The following is a 13011-nucleotide window of genomic DNA, read 5'->3' on the forward strand; positions in this document are numbered from 1 at the left end:
CCCCCAGGTAATGCTTGTGCACTCTCTCTCTCTGAAATGAGTAAATAAAATCTTAAAAAAAAAAAAAGAAAAGAAAGGAGAGATAATGGAAATTTGAAGAGAGAGGAGAGACACCTGTCTGATGGTTTCCTAGAAGAATGAGAAAATGAATAGACCAAGGTTGCCAAACAGCTTCTGAACCAGTTTTAGGTATAAAAGATTTATAAGGTAAAATCATTTCTGGCCACAGATGATATGATCTTATATGTAGAAAATACTTGGTTCGGGGCACCTGGGTGGCTCAGTCATTAAGCGTCTGCCTTCGGCTCAGGTCATGATCCCAGGGTCCTGGGATCGAGCCCCACATTGGGCTCCCTGCTCAGCGGGGAACCTGCTTCTCCCTCTCCCACTCCCCCTGCTTGTGTTCCCTCTCTTGTTGTGTCTCTCTCTGTCAAATAAATCTTAAAAAGAAAAACACTTGGTTCACACACATACACACAAAAAGAGTTATAACTAATGAGCAAATTCAGTGAGGTTGCAGGATACAAAATCAACACTCAAAAATCAGTGGCATTTCTTTGCACTAAAAGTGAATAATCGGGAGCACCTGGGTGGCTCAGTTGGTTAAGCAACTGCCTTCAGCTCGGGTCATGATCCTGGAGTCCCTGGATCGAGTCCCACATCAGGCTCCCTCTGACCCTCCCCCCTCTCATGTGCTCTCTCTCAAATAAAATCTTTTTAAAAAAATAAATAAAAATAAAAGTGAACAATCCAAAAAGTAAATGAAGAAAACAATTACATTTTCAATGACATCAAAAAGATTATAATGCTTAGGAATAAAATTAACCAAAATGGTGAAAGGCTTCTACGCTGCAAACTACGAAACATTGCTAAAAGAAACTTAAGACACAAATAAATAGAAAGACGTCCCACGTTCATGTTTTAGGAGTCTTGGTATTAAGATGACTATTATCCACAGTGATCTACAGATTCAGTGCAATCCCTGTCAAAATCCCAATGACATTTTTGTAGAAATAGAAAAACTCTAAAATGTATACAGAATCTCTCAAGGGACACCAGATGGACAAAACAATATTGAAAAACAAATTTGGAGATCTCACACTTCTGATTTCAAAAGTTAATGCAAGATCATGGTAATCAAACAGTATGGTACTGGCCTAAAGACAGACATATAGACCAATGGAATAGACTAGAGGGCCTAGAAATAAACCCTCACATATATGATGAAATTATTTTTAATATGTGTGCCAAGACTGTTCAGCTCGCTCAGTTGGTAGAACATGTGACTCTTGATCTCAGGGGTATGAGTTTAAGTCCCACGTTTGGCACAGAGCTTACTTTAAAAAAAAAAAACATTCAATGGGAAAAGGACGGTCTTTTCAACAAAGGGAGTTGGGAAAACTGGATATCAACATATAAAATAATACCTCATGCCATATACAAAATTAAAATGGATCCAAGACCTGAATGTAAGAATTAAAACTGTAAAACTCTTAGAAGAAAACTTGGAAAAACCTGATGACATTGGACTTGATAGCAATTTCTTGGATAGTACACCACAGGCAGCAACAACAAAAAGATAAATTGGACTCCATCAAAACTTAAAACTTTTGTGCATCAAAGACACTATCGACAGAGTGAAAAGGCAGCCTACAGAATGGGAGAGAATGCTTGAAGATCATATATCTGATATGAGACTTATATCCAGGATACATAAAGAACTTTTATAATTCAGCAACAACAAAATCAAACAACCCAGTTAAAAAATGAGCAAAGGACTTGAATAAACATTTTACTAAAGAAGATATACAGATGGCCAATAAACATAAAATGCTCAAAAGACTACTCATTAGGGAAATGAAAAATCAAAACCACACCAAGATACCACTTCACATCCATAAGGATGGCTATTCTTTTTGAAAAGAAAGGAAAAAAATGTTGACAAGGATATAGAGAAATTAGAACCCTTTTGCATTTCTGATGGAAGTGTAAAATGATAGAGACAGAATGGCAATTTTTCAAAAAATTAAAAATAGAATTAAATACCTTGTGATGTGATCCTGGGGATTATACCCAAAGGAATTGAAAGCAGGACTCAAACAGATATTTGCATACCATGTTTATAGCAGCAATTAATCATAATAACCAAAAGATCAAAGCAACTTAAATGTCCATAGATAAATGGACAAACAAAATGTATATATACACATTGAATACTACTCAGCTGTAAATAGGGAAGTCTGATACATGCAACGGCATGGATGAACCTTGAAAAAGTAATCTTAAGTAAAATAAGCCAGACTCAAAAGAATAAATATTTTATGATTCCATTTATATAAGGTACCTAAAATAGGCAAGTTCATCAAGACAGAAAGTAGAATCGTGGTGTCCAGGGGCCAAGGGGATGAAGGACAGTATTTAAGGGGTACCGTTACAGTTGGTGTAGATGAAAAGGTTCTGGAGATGGAATGTGGTGATAGTTACACAATGTACCTGGACTTAATGCCACACAGTTGTATAAAATGGTAAAATTTATGTTAGGTGTATTACAACCACAATTTTTTGAAAATAATAAATGACATTCTTACTGTGAAGTCTTGTTTAAAAAAAGGTTTATAAAAGTGACTTTCATTTTGCAATACTCACGTTTATTTCTTTCAAGTTTGGCACCTTTGACTTTGTTTAAAATATATAGACTTAGCAAAAAAAGAAAGAAGATTGAAATTGAAGTGACCAGTGGATTTCTTCTTGATTTTGGAATTGTCATGTATTAATTATTAGCATGTATATGTATACATGACTTAATGTATATATATTCTGTGGGTGACAAGAACAATATATAGACTTGAATAGTTATTTGTTTAATGATTTCATATCTTATAATTTAAATGATGTTAAATTTTTTTCTGAGAAGGGACTGTGTCTATATAGTAGTGTACTAACTAGTGTAATGACTGAGACAGTGCTTGGCACATAGTAGGTGTTCAGTAAGATATTTATTAAATGAGAAATGTATGTATATAAATTATGCATATTTGAAAATGTCATGTTTACATTTTTTGTTTGGAAAGTGGGGTTATGGGAGAGAGAGCCTAAGGAACTGTTCCTTAATTGATAAATACAAATATAGTGTATTTCTCCAGTCATTGCAAAAAGATTTATTTTGGTTACATACTCAAAAATTGTGCAGAAATTTGAGATAGTAATAGAGCAGAGTAGTATGTGAAACAGGGGTTACTCAGGAGATTAGCTACATATATTTTTTAATGGGGAAGATGCTCACAAAAAAAAATATAGAATGTAGGACACTTGTGCTTTTGTAAACAATTAGATAGGAGAGGAAGGGCAGATTTCACTGTACATCTCCTTATTCCATACCTACACCATAGCTTTAGCATGGCCATTTTAATGATGAGAAAACTGGAGCAAAGGTTGTCAAGGCATGAACTAGAATGATGATAGTTTTATGGTATCTTTTAGAGAAGTAATTGCATTCCTACATCAGAATAAGTGGAAACTATTGAAGAGTACATTTCCTTGCCTAGTGAAGAGTGGAGGCAGGTAGGATATAGGAAGATTAAGAGCCACAAGATTCCGGTTTTACTTCTCATCTGAATACAAAGTTAACTCATCTTTCCACGGCCTCATAATCTGGAATTACCTTTGGCTTTTCCTTTAAAAGTGTATTTGGGGGCACCTGGGTGGCTCAGTTGGTTAAGTGTCCGACTCTTGATTTTGGCTAAGGTCATGATCTCAGGGTCGTGAGATGGAACCCTGTGGGCTGTATGCTGAGCATGGATCCTGATTAAGATTCTCTGTCTCCCTGTGCCTCTCAGCCCCCCCCGCCCACCGCACCCCCAACTCATGGGCATGCATGTACTCTAGTGCAGAATGGATGGATGGATGGATGGATAGATATAAATAAATAAAAGTATATTTGCATTTGCCCACTTAAGTTTATGAAACCGAGCTTTTGTATGATCATTTCTTATTTTTCCCTTGACATGAAGTCTTACCTACTTGATGAAGAGGTCTTTTGAAAGGTGTACTGCAAGGAATGCAATGCTGTCTGTAAATTAACACTTTTATCAAGGTAAAGACCAAATTTTATGAATTCACTTTCTGTTTATAAAAGGAAAAAATAACTTCTATATATTATAACATTCAAAACTTTGATCAAATATTTAACTGTATTAGCTTATTAAGTTGACAAAGGGGGGGAAATGCTTTTCTTTTCTGCATATTACACATCTTTGTGTTCCTAACCTATAGCAATGTGCTTAGCACATAGTAGGCTTTTCTTAAACATTTGATGTAGAAATAAATCTTATGCTACTTTAAAGCTTCTAAGAAATAGCAAATTATGCATACTTTGTCGGTTATAATCTTTAAACATGGGTTTTTTAATGTATTCTAAAAGAAAAAAATGTTTTGTATCTTTAGGTGCTAATGTGTGTTTAAAAAAACAAAAACCTTGGAGTAAAGTAGCAGCACATAATGGTTTGTGGATTTTGAAAAGGTGCAGGCCATATTGTGCTGCCTCAAAAATACAAGGATCTGATCTTCTGAAGAAAATATATTTCTTTTTATTCATAGCTCTTATGATAGTGATGTCAGCAGTGCCTTAGCAGCACGTAAATATTGGCGTTAAGATTCTAAAATTATCTCCAGTATTAACTGTGCTGCTGAAGTAAGGTTGGCCATTCTCTACAGTCTGATATGTTTTACAGTTTAATATGTATTAATATTACTGATATATCTTCAGTTTTATTGATAAAGTATTTTCAGTATTATTGATAATCTTGTTAATGTTTACATTGATTCTATAAAAACAAGTACTAACTTTTCCGATGTATGTGTATTAAAGAAATACATAATTGTGGGGTGCCTGGCTGGCTCAGTCAGAGGAACATGCAACTCTTGATCTCGGGACTCATGAGTTCGAGCCCCATGTTGTGTGTAGAAACTACATATAAACATTTAAAAAAATAAAATCTTTTTAAAAATAGAGTAAAATAAAATAATATAATTGCAATTTAATAATTGTGTTGAATGCCATCAAGGGTTTATTGAAAGAGCTTATATAGAGGGGCGCCTTGGTGGCTCAGTCGTTAAGCATCTGCCTTCAGCTCCTGTCATGGTCCCAGGGTCCTGGGATCGAGCCCCGCATCTGGCTCCCTGCTCCGCGGGAAGCCTTGCTTCTCCCTCTCCCACTCCCCCTGCTTGTGTTCCCTCTCTCGCTGTGTCTCTCTCTGTCAAATAAATAAATCTTTTAATAAAAAAGGAGCTTATATAGAATCAGACTTATTTTATTGCATATTTATATCCAATGTAAATACTGTAATTTTTACTTAAATATTCGTTTTCCCTGTTTCTCTAGTGAAATGAAATTGAAGATATTTGCTTATCTTACAGATAAGTGTACATTTATAAAATATACATTCTGAACAGAACTTAGAAGACAGTTTTTAGTAATGTTTCTAAATATTTCCTTATAAAGGAAGGGGGAACTATCAAAACATGTAAATTAAATTCCTCTAATCCGGGGCGCCTGGGTGGCTCAATTGGTTAAGCGACTGCCTTCGGCTCAGGTCATGGTCCTGGAGTCCCGGGATCGAGTCCCACATCGGGCTCCCTGCTCAGCGGGGAGTCTGCTTCTCCCTCTGACCCTCTTCCCTCTCGTGCTGTCTATCTCTCATTCTCTCTCTCAAATAAATAAAATCTTTAAAAAAAAATAAAAAATAAATTACTGAAATCCCAGGACCCAGAGGTCATGACCTGAGCCAAAGGCAGCCAGCCACTTAACCATCTAAGCCACCCAAGCGCCCCAGGAAAATGTTTTCTTTACTTTCTTTTTCTTATTTTGTTATTTTATTAAGTCATTAAACTAAAAATTAATGTTCAGGATAAGACAGGCGTGTTTATGTAGTATACCACACTTCTGGTCTTTTCTACAAGGACTATCTTAACCTTTTCAACTGTAACCAAGCAGAAAATCTACAAAATAAAAGGGGTTCTTAACGAATCATTTCCAATTATTATTGTCTCTTTTAGAAACTCTAAAAGTATTTCAGATGTTTAAATTAAGGAATTGTATTTGAGGATCTTCTGTTTAAAATCTAATTTGAAGGGAAAGAAAATATATAAGATAAAGCTTTCATTTTTAAGAACAGTTTTTCCCCCAAATAAGGAAGCAGCATACCATATATATGTATTAGTATTAAATGCCAGCATTTACATGGAAATAAGTATTGCCTTGGTGCTTTGAAAAATCATTCATCAAGCTCTTAACCTGTTTTCCTTTATTTCAACTCTTTTGTGAAAGACTGTAACAAATAAATGATGATTTTTAATTCCACTAAAAGTTTTCCAGGATTTAACATCTAAATGCTTGGAAATATTTATTGAATAAAGTACAAAGTTTGTCCAGTATTTTCCAGAACAACTCAGGAATTAGATTTCCTTTTTCTGTTTTTTGTTTTCCTAAGTATATTTTGACCTAATTTTAGAAAATTATATTTAGTCTAATCTGCTTTCTAAATGACAGAGAGAAAACCTGGATTTTACATTTACTAGGTGAATCTTTATATCTAGATCCTCCAGATGTGAAGAAGGAATATTTGGGGCTGTTACAGCTAAATGAAAACTTTCTTGTTTTAATCCTGAGAATGGATTAAAGAAAAATTGAAATATTGGCGAAGTGAGAAACTGTAGAAAAACTGTTATATTGAAATTTATCGTAACAGCATACAGCTTCTTTCCAGTCTCTTACTAAAGAAGAGGAAATGGCCTATCAGTACCTAATGAAACACACATTTTAGGTAATTCAGCGGAACTGGGAAGTTTTATTTGTATGAGTTAATACACTTCCATCTTTGTGTAATTTTGAACACATAAAGCGGAAATAGTAAAATACAAGTTATACCCTTTATAACCTAAATTTGGCTATTTTACAAAGAAAAATAAGTATGGGTGTGTATTAAATTTTCATTTTTCCATCTTTGGAAAAAATCCTCATTTTTTTCATTCAGTCTCTTTTTAAGTTGATGCCAAATAATTTCAATATTGAGCATCTTAAATCTTTTACTTGGAATATGGATTGAGTTTGGAGCTAATTCAGAGGACTCAGGCAAGTATCCAAGAAGCAGCAAGAGGAATATTTTAATAGTTGAATAACTCCGTTTATATCCTATATTTAAATGGAGATCTCTTAAGATCACACATACAGATATGTGATGGTAGATAGAAAATTTGGCCTTAGACTAAATTCTATACTCAACCCTAAAGGTTTTCTTCAATCAATATATATCCTTTTGTTGTTACAGAATTACATGTTGTTTGTAAGCCACTAAGTATCATTTATGGATACATGCCCAGGTTAGCCATAATTGGATAAGCAAGATTATACTTTCATAAACTGTGATCTCTAAGTTAATGATTTATTTATTTAGAAGTTGACATTCTAAATCAATTTTTTTTCCTTTTGCAGGTGGATATTACTATCCCTTATTCATCGAAAAAGTTTTATTTCTAAGTGTTTTTTTCTCATTGAGTATTAACAAAAAGGAGAAAAATTAATGTCCCAAACTTTTGAGATAGATTTGGCTCTAGTAAGTATTTAGACATTATTTGCGTATCTAGGAGAAGAAATGAGACCATCATCATTTCCAGCTAAAATTATTTTTTTTACCTCTGTCAAAGGATTTCTTGCAGTTTCTGTCTTATTACTAATAACTTGAGCCCCTTTAATGCAGAACTAACTCACCAGAAATGTGAGAGTATATGTTCTTGCCTTGTTTGTTTAAAAATATATCTCACAGATTTCTGATGTCTTTTTTTTTTTGAGCTATATACAATGAAAATATTGACAAAATAAATAAGTTTAAACCTTTTGTTAAAGTTACTGTGCAAGGTGACAAGTTAGTTGCTTTTTTTTGCTTTATTATTACTGAAATTCAACATTTATAATTTCTATTTGGGTCTATTTCTTGATTACTAATACATGGAATTCATGCAAAAACTTTGAGTAAAATACTTAAATTAGCATATCAATGATTATAGGTCCCCCTTAATTCTGTGGAACTTTGAATAATATATTTATTGTATTCTTGTGATTGAACTTTTGTGTTTTGAAGAAATATAAACTACCTGGAAAATGTTGTTATTGTTTCTATTTATCATATGCTGTAGGATTAGATTTTAAGCAATTATGCTGAGAAAGAACTTTTAAGCTACTTTTACACAAAATGTTAATCTGGTTAACTTGTTATTTAAAAGTATTTGTATATCTTTGTTTTATAATTTAACCACCCACCATGGATTATTCTATTAAAGAATATTTTTAGGAAGTGGTAGAAATTCTGAATCACCCCAGAGTTTGCTTATTTCCACATTTCATTATTTTATAATCTTTGGGAATGCTTATATTATAATATTTCAGGGGTATAAGTTCTTATAGTACCACTAAAACTTATTCCTTTTTTGAATTTAATGCATATGATAGTAAATTATAGATTTTTTTGTTTCCCTGTCATCAATTAAAAATGCCATTTTAGCATGAAACAAACAATGAAGAAGGGTATTTGTTGTCCTGTAGTATAAGTCAGGAAAGTTTAAGTATATCATTCCTTAAGAGAATTTTTAAATTGTAAAATAATTAATGTAGATTTTTATATTATTTAGTTTATACTTTCATGAATATCTTGTGGCAGTGTGAAAATGCTAATGTTTGACAGGGAGCATTAAAATTAGATTTGAAACATTATATAGAGAGAGGTACAAATTTATTCTGTTTAAATTCTGAGGATCAACACCGAACAAAAATAAATTTCCACCCTCATAGAGCTTACAGTCTTGGGAGTGAGACATAGGTAATAGAATAGACAAAAAAACTGATAGGTACTATATGTGGTATGTCAGATGGTGGTAAGTTCTATGTAGAAAAAATACAAGGAAGGGGAAAGGATGGAATAAAGGTGTTTAGAAAGCAGGAGAGAGATGTTTTTAAGTATTATAGTCAGAAAATGCTTCACAGAGATGATATTTAGTAAGACAACGATTTTTAAAATGATAAGGAGCAAACCATTAGGTATCTGGGAAAACAGCCTTTCAGGCAGATGAAATAACAACTACAAAGATTTTGAGGCTGAAGCATTTTTGGTGTGTACAAGGAACAGCAAGGTCTGGGTGGCCATGATTAAATATGCAAGAAGGAGACTTGTAGCTCATGGGATCGAAGAGTTTATAGGGGCTAGATTTCATGGCTGTTTAAGCTTTTAGCTTGCTCTACAGATTTAATTTTTCATACTTAAGAGAACTCAAGAGGCTTCAGCCTATTTGACCTTTGTAGGTAGAACAATATTTATGAATCTGACTCAAGGTTAGAACCTCCATCTGACACCATTTAGAATATAAACAAAATGTTTAAATAGTTGGTGAATAGATACATGTGTAATGATCCGGTTTTTACAGATTGTGCTTTCATGGCTCTGAAGTTGTTTTCCACTTGATCAGTTTAGCTTGTCAGTGCTAATGGCTCCAGGAGACACTGACCTTACTCCTGTTTGTCATTTACCCAAACGAATCACCACCATCTTTGACTCCTCCCTTCTGGAATTGCTGCCATAATTAAGTATTCCATTACTTCTCACCTATTCTGTAGCATCGTATCTGAGAAGTTCTTTGCCTGTAATTGTTTCATTTGTTATAGTATACATCCCACTAATTTAATCTTCCTAAAACACACGTTTGCTTATAGGATAAAATTTAAACTCCTTAGCTTGTACCTTATGATGTTGCCCTTACTTTTTTTCAAGGGAAGTAGTCTTGATCCATCCAATTTTTCTCTTTGCCTTTATTTATGCCATTTCACCCACCACAACTCTCCCCCCAACTAATTCTTGTACATGCTTAAAAATGGGCCAGACCTCTTGTGTGTGGTAAATGTGTCCTTACTTTAACAATAAGACATTACCCCTCCTTGTGGTATGAACAGTTTATATCTGTAGTTCTTAACCTTTTTCTCTAACTTAACACACCTGAGGGACAACGCTTCATCATTAATTGTGCCTCATTTATTAGTACATATTGACCTTTTAAATATATTAGCCATATGAATAAAAATTTAAAATTTTATAAACAGAATGAAGAAAAGCAAATGGACTAAGATGCCCAGAACTTGAAAACATCAGCCTAAGTATCAGGTTCCAGAGTTTACATATTAATTTTATGCTGATGAATGATATAGTTGATTTTTTCCTCTGTTATATGAAAAGCTCTTCCCCTCCCTCCCTCCTTTCCCCCACTTCCCTCTCTCTTTCTCTCTCTCTCTCTATCTCACCTATAATTGAGTATGGACTAGCCATATACATTTCTAGGATTTTAGTATATTTAAAAGAATAATAAATTCTCTAATTTTTCCATATTGTAAAAGCAATTAATAAATATACTCTTTTAAGAAGTAATCCATGTGTTTATTATAGTATTGTTTATAATATTAAAAATTTGGAAGAGTTTTTAAAGTGTCCAGTAATAAAAGGCTGATTAATATGCTGAGTGGAATATTGTGCAGCTATTTAAAATAATGTAATGAATATTTAATCAGCTAGAAAATTGTTCACGATTAAGTAAAGATATGTCAGATATTTTCAGACTCCTTAAACGAATACATTTGCTAAACTGTTATTGTTTATTGCAGGTGTGAGACAAATCTTATTAGGATGAGGGGGTGGATCTTATTTTCATGATTACAAATAAGCATGTATGATTTTTGTGACTCAGGGAAAGGAAAGTTTGTTTTCTGAAAAGGAGAGAGATAAATCCTTGAAAAATAAAAATTATTTGAAGCAGACTTACAACCACATAATCAACCCCATTTGGAAATCTGTAAATGGAAATCCTACGGGGTTCAGGATCTTTAGAAGTGATAATGAAGAATTAACTATCAGGGAAGAACTGAACAGGTAATTTCAAAACTCAGATAATTTTAAAATCAACTGTAGGGGAGCAATCTATGTGTTCTCAAAGGCGTGTTGAAAAGAATTCAAGAATTTTTTGAGTGGTTTTGCTGTCATTTCTCCACTCCAGCCCCCAAAACCTCAAAAGGTAAGTATAAAAAGTAGATAAATGTATTTTAATTTTGAAGCCATATTGAACTATATAAAGAAAAACTAATCTAGTTTATTTTATAGTTATAAATATTTAGCAGCAATTAAACTGACTTTTAGATCTAAAAATGAAGAATTTTCCTGTTTTGGGTCACCTGGCTGGCTCAGTTGGTAGAGCATATGACTTGATTGATCTTGGGGTCATGAGTTCAAGCCCCACTTCAGGTGTAGAGCTTACTTTAAAAAAGGGGGGGGGGAATTTTCCTGTTTAAAAAGATTGGTCTTAATTTCTCCTAGCATAAAAGTAATACATAGGCATAGAAACCTTGGAAAAGGCAAAAAATTCTATTTAGAAATCACATTTTTACCATCCAGTAGCAACTTACTATTATCAGCCTCATTCCCTTTAGTTGCATAGTTTTAATTTCTTAATCCAATTGATAACTATGCCAGGGATAGAAATCTAGAGTATCTCCCTCTAGAAAAGAAAGATGGGATATGCTTCTGGCTAAGAAATTTCTTTACATTTATCTAAAATGCACCTTAAACTACTAACTTTATAATTTGTTCCATAATATTTTACTGTAAAAATGCTTAAAATTTTTTTAACTTTTTTCCTCAATATTAGTAAATTTGAACATATGAGAAGATACATCTTGTTGACCCTGTGGTTCCTCTACCACAGTTTCATGCCAGCCCCAAGGGTACCTTTCCGTAGTGTGAGAAGCATTCTGAGGCAAGGGAGGTCATTGAAGTTTTTTTAGCAGGAGAGTAAGAAAAATAATCACCGAAGTATGTGGAGTGGCTCAAGGTTTGCTCAAAGAGAAATCTAAGACTGGTATATTAAATTATGAGTTTCTTTCTTTTGTATCTCCACAACTATATCAAATTTATCAAAAAGCTGGCTATTCTCAAATTGTGGAATTTGTATTTAATATTCAAAAAGCATTTATTATGGACATTTCAGTTCAAAACATGGCTAAATGTAAATATGACACAAATGTATGGATTCACAGTATATGACCTTTCTGTTACAGTGACCCATTTAGCATGTAAGCAAAAATGGTATGTCTCAACTTGTTTTTCTCACACGCAGATATTTTAGAACTTAACTAAAACTCTTAAGAACAGTAGTAATTTAGAAAGGGAGATTTAGAACCTGAAAACAACTTGGTTAATAGAACAAAGAAAATATTTTGGGGGAAGTCTAAAAATCTTTATCTCTGGGAGGGGTATTTGTCACCAAAAGACGCCTATGGTACAGATTTCAAGTCAGATTCTCTGTTGTGCCATTTTTGTCAGCATTTTAGTGGTTTATTGCATCCTTTGAAAAAATAGGAAAAATACCCGAAAGTAAAATCTTTGGTCCATAATAAATAAGCTATTGTACAATTTTTTCAAATTAGTGATTCTTAGATATGTTTACCGCTAAAACTCAAGGAATTGGGACCTTTAAAATGTGATGACTTATTCATTTTAGAAAGTGCTACATAGTTATGCTCTGCAGGAAACATTTATGGTGGTTTTACTATACTTCCTATATTCGTTAGAAACTAAATCCTCCTCACCGCAAAAAAAAAAAAAAAAACTTTTTAATGTACTCATCTTTTTTTTTTTTAAGATTTTATTAATTTATTTGACAGAGCACAAGCAGGGGGAACAGCAGGCAGAGGAAGAAGCAGACTCCCCGCTGAGCAGGGAGCCCCATGTGGGGCTCAATCCCAGAACCCTGGGATCATGACCTGAGCCAAAGGCAGACGCTTAACGACTAAGCCACCCAGGCACCCCTAATGTACTCTTACTTTCTTTTTCTTTTTTTTTTTTGTACTCTTATTCTCAAAAATACCAGATGTTCCTGGTTCCTGGATAGCCAAGTTGTATAATTCAATTTGGAATTTAGGTAAAG

At 33.5% G+C, this 13011-nt stretch overlaps 1 protein-coding gene across 16 annotated transcripts in view; it reads left to right on the forward strand.

Moving 5' to 3' along the window:
• LOC114209779 (ELAV-like protein 1) overlaps positions 1-13011 on the forward strand; it is a 149852-nt gene that overhangs the window by 65303 nt on the left and 71538 nt on the right. For 14 of the 16 annotated variants that reach the window (XM_088021818.1, XM_088021822.1, XM_088021817.1 and 11 more), the window contains 3 exons: positions 4011-4093; positions 6595-6821; positions 7490-7610. The gene's annotated coding sequence lies outside the window, so the exon portion shown is untranslated. Of the gene's footprint in view, positions 1-4010; positions 4094-6594; positions 6822-7489; positions 7611-8162; positions 13006-13011 lie in introns of those variants that run through there. The other 2 variants (XM_088021821.1, XM_088021824.1) reach the window with 2 other exon arrangements.

Source organism: Eumetopias jubatus, unplaced genomic scaffold, assembly GCF_037043125.1.
Source record: "Eumetopias jubatus isolate StellerSeaLion01/CBP00866 unplaced genomic scaffold, mEumJub1_p1.0 scaffold_3, whole genome shotgun sequence".
Taxonomy (NCBI): Eukaryota; Metazoa; Chordata; class Mammalia; order Carnivora; family Otariidae; genus Eumetopias; species Eumetopias jubatus.